Genomic DNA, 16,668 nt, shown 5'->3' with positions numbered 1-16,668 from the left:
AGTGGTGGCGCTGAGGGCACATGTCGCTGCTTCCGGCCTTCTACCTTGGCCGGTTAACTAGCTTTCGATGATACGAAGGTGTTGTTTGTATTTTGATGAAAATTAGCAGATGTTGAGTATTGATCAGAGAATTTCGCAGTTCGGGTTCTCGAATGTAGATTATTGGAAATCCAACTGTTGGATTTCCTTCATTTTTGTTTTAGAACGTTAGAATTGTGGAAAGAATGATAGTGGTGAAGTTTGGGTCGATTCCAAGGAGAACTCGAGCTTTAAGTTTCAAAGGATCGATGAATTAGGGTTTTCATTTTTATTTAACATAAAAATTACTTTTGACCTTCCAATTGGCTATCCATGAGTAATGCTATGTACAGGACGATGTATTGAGTTATTCCTCGACGAGGAATCCCTGTTCCTGACTAGTTAATGTTGTATACTTTGAGTGGACTTTTGATTTTTAATGATGCATGCAATTATTTTTTTCGAATTAATGATTTATTTAAATATCATTTTAATTGTTTGAGCATGTTGGTTTGGTTTTTCAGAAAAATTAATTACCTTGACGAATTTCTCATGCTCAGATTTGTTATTACGATTTTGGTCATGACATATAGTTTTACACTTATACTTGGGATTTGTTGTTAGTCATGATTTACAGCTTATGAATAATGTTTTCCAGTGAGTATTCTAGAATTAAGTATGAATTATGATTTATGATGATTTTTGACGAATTGTTTTCCAATGTGATTTTCGGAATTAAAATATTTTATTTTATTCGTCGATTGTGAGCTTTCCGAAAATTGGATTTTAGTTTTGGCACTGGGAATGCTTTAGTGATGATTTCTTTGAGTTCTATTGAGAATTTGGATTGGGGTCTTGATATATGGTTATAATTTAATCTTGCAAACATAGTTTTCTTATGAAGTGTTGCTATATCAAGAATATCTTGATGTGTGAGACATGTCATTAAGTTTTTAATCGTTTTCTCTTGGGATTTTTCAAGTACGATTGAGAATCATGCTCGTGTATTTTTCTTCTTGATTTTCTGAGATTTTTGGGGAAAAGTTTTATGTTGGTTTTTAAATTGTTTTGTTCACCATACTTGGGTTGTATTTATATTTCCAGCTAGTGTAATACTCTTCTCACAATACCTTGTGAGTTGCAATCGAGCCTTTAGCTTGGGAGGCTATTACAAGAGTCTAGGAGACTCTCTTTATTGTATGATGACCTTCCTTTTCCCATGTTTTATTTTTTTATAGGGATTTTGTCCATTTACACCATTTTTAGAGATTTTTTTCCCACTTACCCCACTAAGTTTTTTTAATTCCCTCTTACCCAAAACACTCTAAGGAGGTCTTCCCTAATACCCCATTAAGATTTTTTTTTGTTTTTATTATTTTTTTAATACCATTTTACCCTCACCTTTGTTACTTAGAGAGAGAGAGAGAGAGAGAGAAAATGGAAGAGAGAGAAACCATAGGGGACTTCGCCGGAGTCCGATCATCGGCCGCCGGATTCCGGCCAACTTCGCCAGAATCCGACCAATTTTCGCCGGAATCCGGTCACCGGCCGCCGGATTCCGATCACCGGCCGCCGGATTCCGATCACCGGTTACCACCCACCGGAAAGTTTTTTTTGCCCCCAATAGACGTCTATTGCCCCCTAATAGACGTCTATTGCCCTCCAATAGACGACTATCAGCCATGTATTGCCCCCCAATAGACGTCTATTGCCTCCCAATAAAGGGGCAATAAACGACTATCAACCATGTATTGCCTCCCAATAGACGTCTATTAACCATGTATTGCCCTCCCAATAGACGACTATCAGCCATGTATTGCCCCTCAATAGACGTCTATTGTCCCCCAATAGAGGACTATCAGTCATGTATTGCCCCTCAATATACGTCTATTGCCCCCCAATAGATGTCTATTGTCCCCTAATAGAACTTTCGGTTGCCAGAATATGAACTAATCTCTCTAAATTTAGACAAATAAAACTTTGATTACAGAAAAAAATAAGGAGATTACATAAATTCAAAACGTCTATTGCCCCCCAATAGCCGTCTATTACCCTCCAATAGATGGGTAATAGACGTCAATTAGAGAGCAATAGACATTCAAAACTTTTTTTTTTCCTTTTTCCTTTCCTTCTGTCTTGTTATTTAAAAAAAAAAAAAAACTAGAAATTGATTTGGGCACCCAGAGAAAAGCTCTGGGCACCCAATCACCGTTCTCCTCTGCCCCAGCCTGGGTCGAGCACCGGTGACGTCCAGGAGGCCATCGAAGACGTCGCGTGGTCGTCGTTGTCAGCGCCGGCCGAGCTTGGGCGAGCTGCAGCAGAATCCGAGCAAAAGTCAACCAGCACCGGCGAGGCAGTTGGATGCAGTCGAGCTCACCGGCGAGTTGCACAGAATCTGGGCGTTGCAGCAGTTGGACGCGGTCGTTGTCAGAGGGACAGCGGTTGGACGCTGTCGAGCTCACCTGCGAGTTGCAGCGGAACCTGGGCGAGAGGTCGAACCTCGCCGGAGTTGGAGATCCGGGAGCGATGAGAGAGAGAGACGGAGAGAGAGCAGATCGGAGAGGAATGAGAGAGAGCGGAATCTGGGCGAGAGGTCGAACCTCGCCGGAGTTGGAGATCCGGGAGCGATGAGAGAGAGAGAGACGGAGAGAGAGCAGATCAGAGAGGAATGAGAGAGAGAGAGAGAGAGAGCAGGTCGGAGAGCGATGAGAGGGAGAGAGAGAGAGAGAGAGAGAGAGCAAACGGAGAGGGATGAGAGAGAGAGAGAGTTCAGATCGTGGAGTGAGGCACGATGTAAATTCATTAATTAGCTTAGGGCGAAATTGTCATTTTGTTTTAAAATGGGCAAGTGAGAACAAAAATCTCTTACTGGGGTAAGTGGGATAATTTTCCCTCATTTTGGGGCTTTGGGTCAAGGACCCTTTTTTATATAACCAGCGGGGCAATGTAGCACGCATCGAAGATTTTGAAAAGAAAATGTGGGAAAGTAGTAAAACTTACTTCATTTCAGTTATCTTGATTATTTATTTGACAAGGTGGGGATGATCGATCTGACAGAGGGCGTATTATCGATGACTGTAAGTCATATTTGACAAGTTTTCACTTTATTCAGATTAGACATATTTCCGGTGAAGCAAATGGTGTAGCCCATAGATTGGCCCACCTTGCTAGTCTTAATTATCTGGATGATATTTGGTTAGAGGAGGCTCCTGTGATTATCTAGGATGTTCTCTACGAGGATTTATGTACTAGTACTAGAGTTCAAGGTTTTATGTCCCTCTCTTTGCACACTAATAATATTAATATAATAAGTCAGGTGTGAGGCTGGGTTCCAAACCCCTTTAAAAAAAAGTTACATTATCACCACCTTTTTATAAATGGGAAGATAACATGATTTTTTGGTGAATGAACATTGGAAATTTATGGAGATTTGTTTTTAGTTCTACAAATAGTTCTGATAGAGACCAACGGAGAATCCACTATACGAGCATGCAAAAGCTTACCGGGTGGTTGTCATAACCCGGTGCACTATTCCATGGTGTAAGGGTTATTGTGCAGGTTAGAGTAACCGTCGTCAAAGCTGAGGTGTTCTTCTAGTAGCTTGATCGTTGAAGAGTACTTTAGGTTGAGTCTTCCGCTGTGTAGTGAGTGTATTTACATATTGTATTGTTATACAGTTTATTTTGTAAACTCAGAGCCTCAGAGGATTGTAGTTCGTGCTGTTTAATGTTTGGTTTAAATTAAAAAAAAAACTAAGTGTTTTCGCATTTCGAATTTGAATTTATTTATTCAAAATTTGGGGCGTGACACCAACAACCATTGAATTAATTTCGAAAAATCCTCCGAAAATAATAATGAATTTTCGGGGTATTACAAGAAGAAAGTTGTGTTTTATGATTTGGGCTTTGGGTTTTAAAGGAAAAGTTGGCCAAAATCTCATATTCACCATTTCGTTATTGATTTAAGTCATCGGGCTTGTATTTCGGGCCTAAGATTGAAATTACTGATGACACTATATCAATAGACAAGCATTATGTGTTTCCATAACCTTCCACACAACACCCACTTCTATAAGCCCCAACAGCGTAGTTGTGGTTGAGGTCCACATGCGTGGCATGATGATTCGAGAAGATATGTAATTTTTTGTCTTTCTGAATTTGGTTTGCATGTGTATTTCTTTATTGAGCTAGAAATGGGCATACGGCATGCTTCGGGCTTTTTAGGGCATCAACAATGGTATTTCTAAGCAAGTATACAAATTGGAGGCCTCCGAGAACTTGTGGCTTGAGGCGACTGCTCCACTTGGCATAGCTCAGGATCAGCCTTGGTTATTATTGTTGGTTTGGGATGGCTGCCATTATAATCTTTTGTTGCTGAGATTTTGAAGGCTTTCAAAGGTGTTTTCTTTAGTATATGTTCCGTTGATATTGATTTTTTAATCTTTGCTACAACTTTTTCCCCCCTACTTTTGCTGGCATTGGTTTAGTGCTCCTTTCCCATTTGTAGTTATTATTTTGTTAGTAAATTTAAATGGCGGGACAATAATGAGTTCGAAACTGTAATTTTCCGTTTCTTTTATAGTTCTTGGTGGGTGCCATAACCTAAAATTTGTTGTTCTAGAGGAGTTAATATCGCTTAAACCGCTTTTTATTGAAAGGAAAAAAAAAACGTCACATAAATTTTTTATTTTTATTTTTTTACTTTAGTGTTATGTTTTAATTACCGTTAGTTAACAAAATGCTTCTTAGGAATGGCTCACTTGCAAATTAATCTCAAACTATTATTTCATTATTTCAGATAATTAAGGGTCCTTGACCCATAAGGAAAAAGTCTTTAAATTTTGAGTCCTTGACCCAAAACACCAAAATAAACTAAAATGATCTCACTTATCCCAACAACAGATTTTTATTCCCACCAACCCAATTTAAAAGAAATAACTATCCTACCCTCAACCTAATTAATAAATTACATTGTGCCACTACTCCTCTCTCTCTCCACCACGCCGGCACATTCTCTCTCTTCTCTCTCTCTCTCTCTCTCTCTCTCTCTCGAGCACGCCCGCACACGCTGCATTCGGTTTTTCCAAGCTGGTTTTTCAACGCCGGTGAGATTCTTGAGAACGATACTGTCAGAGCCGGTGAAGAAGGCGAGGATGTCAGTGATGGTTGAGATCGACCTCCTCGGCGACAAATTGAAGGCTTCTGCCTCCCCTGGGTCCTTGCCCTCTGGTCTCTCTCTCTCTCTCTACCGTGGAAGCTCCGAAGCTAGAGGATTAATCTGATTGAAACTCGTCGGAGCTGAGGATAAATCCAATTGGAACTCGCCCAACCTGGCCTGTCGTAGCGCAAACTCGTCGTTCTCGGTGCTTGAGGTCGACGAACACTGGAATTTGGATGAGGAGTGAGATCTCCGGTTGTCAATGATGCCGGAGTCAGGGATTGTCAACAACCGCTGAAGAACAAAAGAGACGTGGGTGCCCAAATCAGATTTTTTTTTTTTTTAAGTAATGGGATAGAAGGAAAGAAATTTTTTTTTGAATGTCTACTGGGGGCAATAGACGTTTTGAATTGATGAAATCTCCTTGTTTTTTTTTTTTTTTTTTTTTTTTTTTCTGTAATCAAAGTTTTATTTGTCTAAATTTAGGGAGATTAGTTCCCATTCTGGAGAATGAAAGTCCTATTAGGAGGCAATAGACGTCTATTGGGAGGCAATACATGGCTGATAGTCGTGTATTGGGGGGCAATAGTCATCTATTGGGGGTCAATAGACGTCTATTAGGGGTAATAGACTATTGGGGTAATAGACCTATAGAGGGGCAATAGATGTCTATTGGGGGCAAAAAAAACCTTTCCGGTGAGATTTTCAGCAAATTTCGGTAAGCGGCGGCTGGTGACCAGGTTCGTGCGATCGGTGAAGGGAATCCGGTGAAAGTTGGCTGGTAAACGACCGGTGACAGGAATCCGGCGACCTGTGACGGGGCTCCAGCAAATCTCATTTGGTTTCTCTCTCTTCCATTTTCTCTCTCTCCCTCTAAGTAATAAAGGGGTGGGGGTAAAATGGTATTAAAAAAATCTTAATTGGGTATTAGGGAATACCTCCTTAGAGTGTTTTGGGTAAGAGGGAATTAAAAAAATTAATGAGATAAGTGAGAAAAAAAATCTCTAAAAATGGTGTAAATGGACAAAAACCCTTAAATTTTGTCCACAAATCCACAAGTTGAGGGTCCAAAATAATTTATCCATAATGACACTAAACCCAAAATTTATTTGAATTACGCCTTTACCCCTACTCAGTTCTCCCCAACCTAAGGCATCCTCTCTGTCTCTCAAGTTACAGATAACTCAAAACACTTTCTCTCTCTCTGACTCTCTCCCTTTGTCACTGTTCTCCAACCATCGCCGCAACACACCACCACCATGAACTCACCCACCTCCAACAAGAAAAACTAAGGTTGAGTGTGTTCCGTTGATGCCGGCAAGAGGTCACACGTGACTCCTTTAGCCATTTCTACTCCACTTCTCAAGGAAAAAACATTTCTTGACCCTCAGGGAAAAATTTCTTAACCCTCAGTAAAATAAACAGAGGCTCCCAACTTATACTAACAAGAATCTTAACCCTCAGTAAAATAAACAGAGGCTCCCAACTTATACTAACAAGAATCTTAACCCTCAGAAAAGAATATTAACAGTGTTAGCTTAACTGTTTAGCTGTTTAGCTTAATTAGCTTAATTCGGGTTTAAGTCATCTTGTTAGCTTAATTAGATCACTTAGCTTTCAGTTTGGCTTTCATCACTATAATTGTATGATGCCAGGCTATTACAAAGTTAGTTAGCTCTCAGCTCAGATGATTGACACGTGGTCATCATCTGTGCATTCATTACTTGTATAAATAGGACTTGCTCCCTTGTTCTGTAACTATGACGCAATACATTCAGTTTCAGAAAACCTCTCTCTCTTTTTTCTCTAAGCTCATACACAAAGCTATCATGGTATCAGAGCCAGGTTCGATCAAGGAGCACAATAGGTTGGAGATTCAAGCAAAGATTGAAGATTATATGTACTCGTTTCAGATCATCATAAAGTTTCAGCAGCAACAGATATGTACTTCGTTTATCAATTCGATCTAGTAGACCTTTCCTTGAGATTTGTTGAGATTTACTACGATTCTTACATCATTGAAGCTCAGAATCACTATAATCAGTACTCGATTTCATTTTGAGGAACTTGAATTCACTATAAGGCTCAGAAGTTCAGTTTTTGTTCAAGATTCACTAGAATTGTTGAGATTTCTGTACTACTTTTTCATCTTTGAAGCTTAGATTCATCATAATCGGTGCTCGTTCGTGATCTAGTTGTTGTTGTTACTATAAGTTCAGAAAGTTGAAAGTTCTATTGAAACCCTAGCTTATTTTGGTACTTGTTCATCCTAGCAGTCCGATCTGTTATATTCAGTCCTTGTTCTCACTACTAGTAGATATTCTTTGCTTTCAAACTCAGAAAGTTACATAATCAAGTTGAAACCCTAGCCTTCTTGCTAAGGTTGATAAGATTGAAGCCATGACTATTACTCAAACTACACAAACCACTGTTTACCTACCTAATATTCTCTTGGATGAGTCAAACTATCCTACATGGCTGTTTAGGCTTGAATCATTTCTCAAAGGCCAGAATCTCTATGGCTTTGTGGATGGAACCATTCGCTGTCCACCACAATTTGTTCTTGACACTGATGGAGTTACAAATGTGATCAACAATGAATTTGTTACCTGGAAGACTCAAGATCAGAGTATTGTGAATATGCTTGGACAAACACTTAGTCCAGTTGCCATGTCCTGTGTTGTTGGTAGTAAGTCTGCTGCTGAAATGTGGGCTAATCTTAAGCTCAAGTTTGCTGCTCCTAATCGTCAAAACATTCTTCAGTTGAAGTCTAATCTTCAAGGGTTAAAGAAAGGATCAAATAGTATAGAAACTTACTTGGACAAGGTTAAGTCAGCCAGGGATGCATTAGAAACTGTTGGAGTCTTTCTTGATGATGAAGATATTGTGGTTGTTGTCCTGCGTGGTTTACCTTCTGAGTATGCTGCAATCAAGACAGTAATTCGAGCTCAATTTGTGACATGTTCAATGGGGGAATTGAAGACACTTCTAAAAGCAGCTGAAGTGGATATTGAAAATGAGATGCAGCCTAGCTCTTCTTTGACACTCACTGCCATGCTAGCTCAGAATCAAGCATCAACTTCTAGTGTCACAGCTTCTTCTCCGGTATCTATTCATAATGCCAGTACATCCAGCTCACCTGTCTTGTCATCTCAATCTCCAAAAGTACCTCCTCGTTTCAGTTCATTGCCACAACAGCCTGCCACTTAGTCTCTCATTCCTCCAACTCCACAATCTCCATATATTCCCATACCTGCTCTTCCTTATGGATTCTCCCCATATACACCATTCAGTCTCTTTGACACATCATTCCCCATAACTGGTCTGTATGCAAGAAGAGGCAGAAACAATAACTTCATTGGAGGAAGAGGCAATTTTGGTGGTACTGGCAGAGGTCCATTCTTCAATAGAACTAACAATGGTGGCTTTAATACTGCAAATGGAAATGTCTCTAATAGGAACAACAACCCTGGCACTTTTAACAGGACCATCAATCCTACTGGTGGTGCACATGTCACTTGCCAACTCTGTGGCAAAGTAGGTCATGGTGCAAGAACTTGCAGGTCACTCAACAACTCAATGCTAGAGGTGCATCAAGCTCGAATATTGAATGTTAATATTGTGGAAGGGACAATCACACTGCTGATAGATGTTATTACATCATTGATTTTCCTGGTCAACAACAACAACAACAACAACAACAGACTGAAGAGATTCAAGCAATGCTTGCTGCAGCCACTCCAAATCCTCAATTCTGGCTTGCAGATTCTGGTGCTACAAACCATATGACCAGTGAAGTTAAACTCCTCCATAATGTTGCACCCTACAATGCCATTGATTCTGTTCAAGTTGGTAATGGTAAATTTCTAAAAATCACACATACTGGGGATGCAATGCTTGGAAGTCTTAAACTCAACAACATATTGCTTATTCCTGAACTTGCTGCTCACTTACTCTCTATATACCAGTTATGCAAACAAAATAATTGCTCTGTCTGGTTTGATGAGTTCATGTGTGTTATACAGGACAAGGTGCTGGGTAAAATACTTTACCAAGGACTGAGTAAACAAGGCTTGTACCCTATACCATTTGACTTACCATTCCAGTTACAGAAGCTTTCTAAGGCAGCTACCTCAACTCAGGCTCAACACTCATCTGCAGCTTTTCTTGGCAAAGTTGTTAAGCATTCTCTTTGGCATAAAAGATTTGGTCACCCGTCTAATGCAGTTGTGAGTCAGATGCTGAATAAAAGTAGTATACTTAGTACACCTGATAGTAGTTCTATATGTGAAGCTTGTCTTCTAGGAAAATTTCAGAAACTCCCTTTTCCTAGCTCACAGATTGAGACTTTAAAACCCTTTGAGATTGTTCATTCAGATGTTTGGGGACCATCACCTCATGTTTCAATTGATGGTTTCAAATACTTTGTCTTGTTCATTGATGACTGTACTAGGTATACTTGGATTTTTCCCATGAAAAATAAAAGTGAAGTGTTGCAATATTTTCAGTCCCTTTGTGCCTTTGTTAAAAATCATTTTTCTGTTTCCATCAAAACCTTGAGATCAGATGGTGGGGGAGAATATATTAGTACTGCTTTCAATAATTTTCTCAGTCAAAATGGCATCTTGCATCAATTTTCTTGTCCATATACCCCAGAGAAAAATGGAATATCAGAAAGGAAAAACAGGCATGTGAGGGAAACTGCAGTAACCTTAATGCAAACTGCTTTTTTGCCCTCTGCATTTTGGTTTCATGCCTGTGCTTTGGCTACATATCTCATTAACAGGATGCCTACACTAACAAATAATATGGAGTCTCCCTTTTACACACTATACAATAAACAGCCTGTTCTAGATATTCTTAGGGTCTTTGGCTGTGCCTGCTACCCACTCATGACACCGTATAGGACTGACAAACTACAAGCCAAAACTGCAAAATGTATTTTCTTTGGGTTTGCTGCTGGATATAAGGGCTATATATGTTATCATTTAGGAACCAAGAGGTGTATCATATCCAGGCATGTCTTTTTTGATGAACAGACGTTTCCATATGCTCAATTACAACACAAGCTATCATGTTAGAAACCTACAGAGACAACACTTCAAAGATCAATGGTTCAACCTCACCAGTCTACTGTACAGCCTTGTCTTGTTCATAGTCAGTCCACTCCTCAACTTGTTTTGCCCACATCTATGTCACGTTCTGCTGCAACTACTTCCACAGGTTCACCTCCACACTCAACTACTATTCTTTCTTCTCATCATGACTCTTACACCAATAATGCCTCTACTGATGAGACACATAATGAATCATACAAAAATAATGTTTCTACTAGTGATGCACCTCATCTGATCTCTATGCCACTTAGTAATACAGCTGGTGATCTTGGTTCTCTTCCCAATGTCACACTACATGATCACATCTCCGAGCCAGATGTCACTGACAATTCATTGTCTCCCTTTAGTCCTACTGTTCACACCTCTATTCAGTTTGAAGAGCAAAATGGAAATATCAGTGTGACTACTCACCCTGGCATTGGTATTGATGTCGTTTTGGACAGTACCAATCAGACCATGCTTCCCAATAGTAATGTGTCAGAGTCAAATATCTTGCATCCTATGGAGGGTTTGACTAATGCCATAGTCAATGATCACAGCATGCTTACTCGAGGCAAAAGAGGAATTGTACATAAGAAGAGCTTCCTATCTGTTCTCACTGAACCTAATTGTGATCCTGCTGATTTTGAACCATCAAATTATAAGCAGCCTTAAAAATCCCTGCTTGGAAACAAGCTATGCAGGAGGAGTATGATGCTCTTATGCATCAAAATACTTGGAATCTTGTTCCATTACCACCTGACAAAAATTTAGTCTCCTGCAAATGGATTTTCAAAATCAAGAGAAATTCAGATGGTTCAATTGCTAGACATAAAGCAAGGCTAGTTGCCAGGGGGTTCAGTCAGGAATATGGGGTAGACTTTTAGGAAACTTTTTCACCTGTTGTGAGGCATACTACAGTTCAATTAATTCTCAGTTTAGCTGCAAGTTCTGGTTGGAAACTTCATCAAATGGATGTGAAAAATGCATTCCTACATGGGATTCTCAATGAAGAAGTCTACATGACTCAACCAAGTGGTTTTGAAAATCCTGCATGTTCTTCCTTTGTATGTAAGTTGCAAAAATCTCTGTATGGACTAAAACAAGCACCTAGGGCATGGAATGACAGATTTACCAGCTTTTTGCCCTCTATTGGCTTTAAATCATCTCATGCATATCCTTCTCTGTTTGTCAAAGTGTTTGGTTCTTCTAGAGTTTATCTTCTCTTGTATGTTGATGACATTATCATTACTGGGGATAGTGAAGATCTTATTTCAGAAGTCAAGACTGCTTTCCAAGCTCAATTTGATATGAAAGACCTGGGGGATCTACATTTCTTTCTTGGTCTAGAAATTCGATATATGCAAGATGGTATTTTTTTGTCTCAGCATAAATATACCAAAGATCTTCTGCATAAAGCTGGTATGGATGCTTGCCACACTCATCTCACTCCATGTCAGTCTGGTATTAAACTGTTGAAAGACTCTGGCAATCCTCTTACTCACTCAGATATTACACACTTTCGAAGTCTAGTTGGTTGCCTGCAATATTTGACTTTCACTAGGCCTGACATAGCCTTCAATGTTAATTCTATTTGTCAATTTTTGCATTCTCCAACTGAGGACCATCTACATGCTGCAAAACATATTTGAAGATATCTAAGAGGCACTATATTATTTTCAGGAGGGGTTCTTCTACTTTCAAACATGCTAGAGTTCAAGCTGATTTGCAGGCATATTGTGATGCTGATTGGGCTGGGGATCCCAATGATAGAAAATCTACAACAGGGTTTGTGATTCTCCTCAACAATTCACCAATCTCTTGGTGTAGCAAAAAGAAAAATGCTGTTTCTCGATCTTTTACAGAGGCTGAGTATCGAAGTATGGCTGATACTACCTCAGAACTGCAATGGCTTATCAACTTGCTTACAGATTTACACGTTGACCTTGCTCACATTCCTGTTCTTCACTGTGACAACATCTCTGCTTTAGCCCTAGCTTCAAACCCTGTTCAACATTCCAAGCTTAAGCATGTGGAAGTCGATGTTCACTTCACGCTAGAAAAGGTCAAAGCTGGGTCTCTTCGAGTTCAGTTTGTCTCTTCTCATGACCAGCTTGCTGACATTTTCACCAAAGGTCTATGTTCACCCCAGCATAACTATCTTTGCAGTAGATTAATGAGTGTTTTACCCTCATCAAGCTGAGGAGGGGTATTAACAGTGTTAGCTTAACTGTTTAGCTGTTTAGCTTAATTAGCTTAATTAGCTTAATTAGGGTTTAAGTCATCTTGTTAGCTTAATTAGATCACTTAGCTTTCAGTGTGGCTTTCATCACTATAATTGTATGATGCCAGGCTGTTACAAAGTTAGTTAGCTCTCAGCTCAGATGATTGACACGTGGTCATCATCTGTGCATTCATTACTTGTATAAATAGGACATGCTCCCTTATTCTGTAACTATGACGCAATACATTCAGTTTCAGAAAACCTCTCTCTCTCTTTTCTCTAAGCTCATACACAAAGCTATCAAAGAAAACACAGTAGCTCCTAATCTGTACTAACAAAAATTTCTTGATTCTCAGAAAAAAATAGAAGCAATAAAAACGCACAAACCAAAATAAATGTGGAGAATCCAACTCTTATCTTCATCCATAGCTTCAAAATCTCAACTACAGAGAAGATCGAAATAAGATAATCGAACAAGAGAGTTTAAAGTAGAGAATTGGTGAACAAAATCAACACCTCAATTGCAAGATTCCAACTCTTCTCTTACACCATGCCTTCATAATTTCTAGCTAAACAACTCCAAAATAAAAAATAAAAAAGAAGAAGATAGAAGATCTAAGAAGATGATCGAAAATTAGAGAATGAAGAAAGAGTGTTTAGAATTCTATTTGAATTTAAATTTAGTTATAATTGAAAAAGAGTAAAACATTTTTAAAAAAAAAAACAGAATGACTTGGCCGTCATTTTTATGCTTGTGGGAAAGAATATGAGCTTTATAAAAGCTACGGGGAAAACTTCAAATGGGTCTCAATTGTTAGACAAAACTTGAAGAGAAATTAGTACTTTTGGATGATTTACCTAATAATTAATGGCATGAACATTGCAAAAATGACCAATTAACGAATATTATGCAATTTACCACAATTAAAGAATATTATGCATTTTACCACGATTATGTTAAAAATATGGGTCAAATCATAAAGTAAATTTTTTCTTTCAAATCAAAGTAGCCATCCCAAACCATAGTTACCAAACGCACGACACTAATAAAAAACATAGTTGTTTTTGTTTTCCTCTTCGATCTATGAGAGACATGGTGGCGACGAATATTTGATGGCGTATTCCAGAGCTTGGTTTGTTGGGTCTGCACCTAGTACCTATTTCCTCTGTGGGATTGAATTATTGTAAAAAAGAGCCTAAGACATTTATCCATCAATGAGTGTATAGTTTGTTGTGTTCTTCAAGTCGTTGGGCGCTTATACGTCATCTGCGTACTACCATGATTCTAGGGGCTTCTTCCTCTCATTATTCCAATTCTCCTCAGCACCCTGCTACCCAGGCATGAGAGATAGATTTTCTCGTCCTCACTCAAACCATTCAGCTTTCGCTGAAGATGTCACACCTTGAGGCGATTGGATTTTACTTGACTATAAATAGCTCCATTGCCTGTGCTCGGAGTAGAAGCTTTGTATAAATGTTGTTTGTTGAATCAATCATCGAGGATCCTGACGAAGTGGTGTTAGCTCCGTGATTAGAGCACTCACTACCTAAGATCGAGGTCATGAGTTCGAGTCACCATGAGAGTATGGGTGAAATCTTTTAATTTCTTCTAAAATAATAATAATAATAATAATATTAAAAAAAATCATTTGGGATCCAAACATAACTTAAATCAAGTATATATATATATATATATATTGGTTGTTTTTAGATAATAAAAAAATTGAAAGTTTTGATATGTTTTATTTAATATATATATATATATATATATATTTGATACCTGATCTAAAGTTGGAGGTCGAGTTTTTATTTGTTTTTTAAATTAAACAAAATTATAATATTAATTTAGAAAGAAAAACAAAAGCTATTTTAGCGTGGACCCCACGCTGACTGTTAATCCCACGCGGAAATAGACGCGGAGCAAGAAGAGAGAGAAAGAGAGAGAACGGCGTGGATCCGACGCCAGCTGATGGAGTCGGCGGTCGGAGCCTATATATGAGTGGCGAAGCCAGTGTAAGTTTCCATTTCTCCTCTTGCTTTCGTTGTAAAAGTTACTACATTGCAGTGATCCAAAAGTGTGATCGAAATCTCAGATCGGCCTCTAGGGTTTTACATTCGATTGAAATCTCACAACTTAGATCGTGATCTTAATTCAGAGCGTTTTATGATGATAGTTCAGAGAGGAATTCCGATCTTCCCAATTGGGCCTGCTTCTGATTTCCAAGGTAGAGTTCCGGTGGTCTTCCACCGCCGACCTGTGCCTCTGATTCCTCTACACCACCGCCCTATACCCCTTTACCCTCCTCAATTTCAGAGCCGCGTCCCTGTTTTCCGCGTTGTCTGCGCCCCAATTTGTCGTCAAGGATCTGTGGAGAAAGCCGATCGGTTCGAGGTTCGAAGTGTTTGTCGCTATAATTACAAAGCCGAGATTGCCGTAATTCAGAGTCTAATCAGGGTCGGCTACCGATTTGCTAGTTTCGACACCGAATTCCCCGAGACAGTGGTTAAATCCGAAATTCCGAAACATCTGATATCTCAAGCTGTTCCGGTTGATGTGTATACGATGATGAAGACCAATGTGGACCAAACCCATATTATCCAATTGGGTCTTTCACTCTCTGCCCATTTGGGAATTTGCCGGTTTATGATGGTGCTTACTGTTGTTGGGAGTTTAATTTAAGTGATTTTGATGTGGACTGTGCTCAACATTTACGGAATAGTGTCTCGATTGATGTCCTGAAGCAGCAGGGAATAGACTTTTCCGACAACAAATGCACTGGTATTTGTTCTGCAGACTTTGCTGAGGAGATTGAGAGGTCTGGGCTAGTGGAGTTACTTCCTTGCGTGACTTGGGCTACCTTCCAGAGTGCATATGATTTTGGGTACTTGATAAAGATGTTCACTGGGAACAAGGAATTGCCAGAGGATATCAAGGAGTTCATGGGCAATGTGAAGACATATTTTGGACCGAATGTGTACGACATCAAGTACATGATCAAGTTCTGTGATGGACTGTTTGGCGGTTTGAATAGCGTGGCAGCAACCCTTGGCGTTGACCGTGTGGCTGGGAGTAGCCACCAGGCTGGTTCTAATAGTCTTTTGACACTGCAAACGTTTGTCAAGATGCTCAAGATGGAGAAGAACAAAGGGAAAGAGCTCTGGGAAGAATGTGGAGGAGTTTTGTTTGGTTTAGGAAGCTTGAATTTCTGGCATCATTGTTGATCCATTCTTTTATTTATGTGTTGTTGTAAATTGTGAATATTGTAACTTCCATTCTTTTGTATATATATACGATTATAATTTTTTCAATTGCCTTTTTAATGCATTTCATTAACACATTAATCGAACTTGAATTTCTATTTGTTTACCATGTTTGAAATGCTCCGAGGCACTTCTATCTGCAATGGCCATATATCTACATGTATTTGCTTTATGTGAGAATGGAGTATGATGATGCTTATATGTATGAACTATTTGTTATAGCCTTAGACTCAATTTTCAATCTACTAATTAAACTCAATTGTCAATCTACTAATCATTATGGTCCTATGCGTTCCATTTAAATCAACTAGGTAGATGAGTGATTAGAATTTCTCTTTGTAGTTTGTTTTCTTGTTTTCTGTCTTTCATTAAAAAAAATAAAAAATAAAACTATTAATCCTTCCTATCCTTCCATACATAATGCTCAATGAACTGAAATTCAAATTACAAATGGTACAACTGCAAGTGAAACATAAACACAATTTGCAGTTTTGCACAAATAGTCAAACTGCTCCACAAGTCCAGACCTCCATGACAACTCGACAAGTGCACAAATTTGCAACTCTGTGCATTCACATTTCAAACTTGATCAGTTTACAAATACAAAGTTAAAAAGTAAAGCAATAAAATGTATAATGATCTAAAATATGCAGGTTCCCATACAAACATCAACACAATACCAAATCACAAAGATACACAATTAACAACTTAGATACCAAATCACAAAGATACCGACACAGGAACACAACATTAAAGCAATAACCAATAATCCAATATCTTTAAAGCAACAAGTCAATAACCAATAAAATGCAGAAATTAATATCATTAAGGCCAAATGCAGAAATGCAGAACATTAACTAAATAAATGCATATTGCTAACTAAATGCATAAGCGCATAGTTTTAAACAAAAA

Source organism: Rosa chinensis, chromosome 2 (genome assembly GCF_002994745.2).
Source record: "Rosa chinensis cultivar Old Blush chromosome 2, RchiOBHm-V2, whole genome shotgun sequence".
Lineage (NCBI taxonomy): Eukaryota > Viridiplantae > Streptophyta > Magnoliopsida > Rosales > Rosaceae > Rosa > Rosa chinensis.
The sequence above is the reverse complement of the archived record's forward strand: the minus strand, read 5'-3'. Positions refer to the sequence as shown.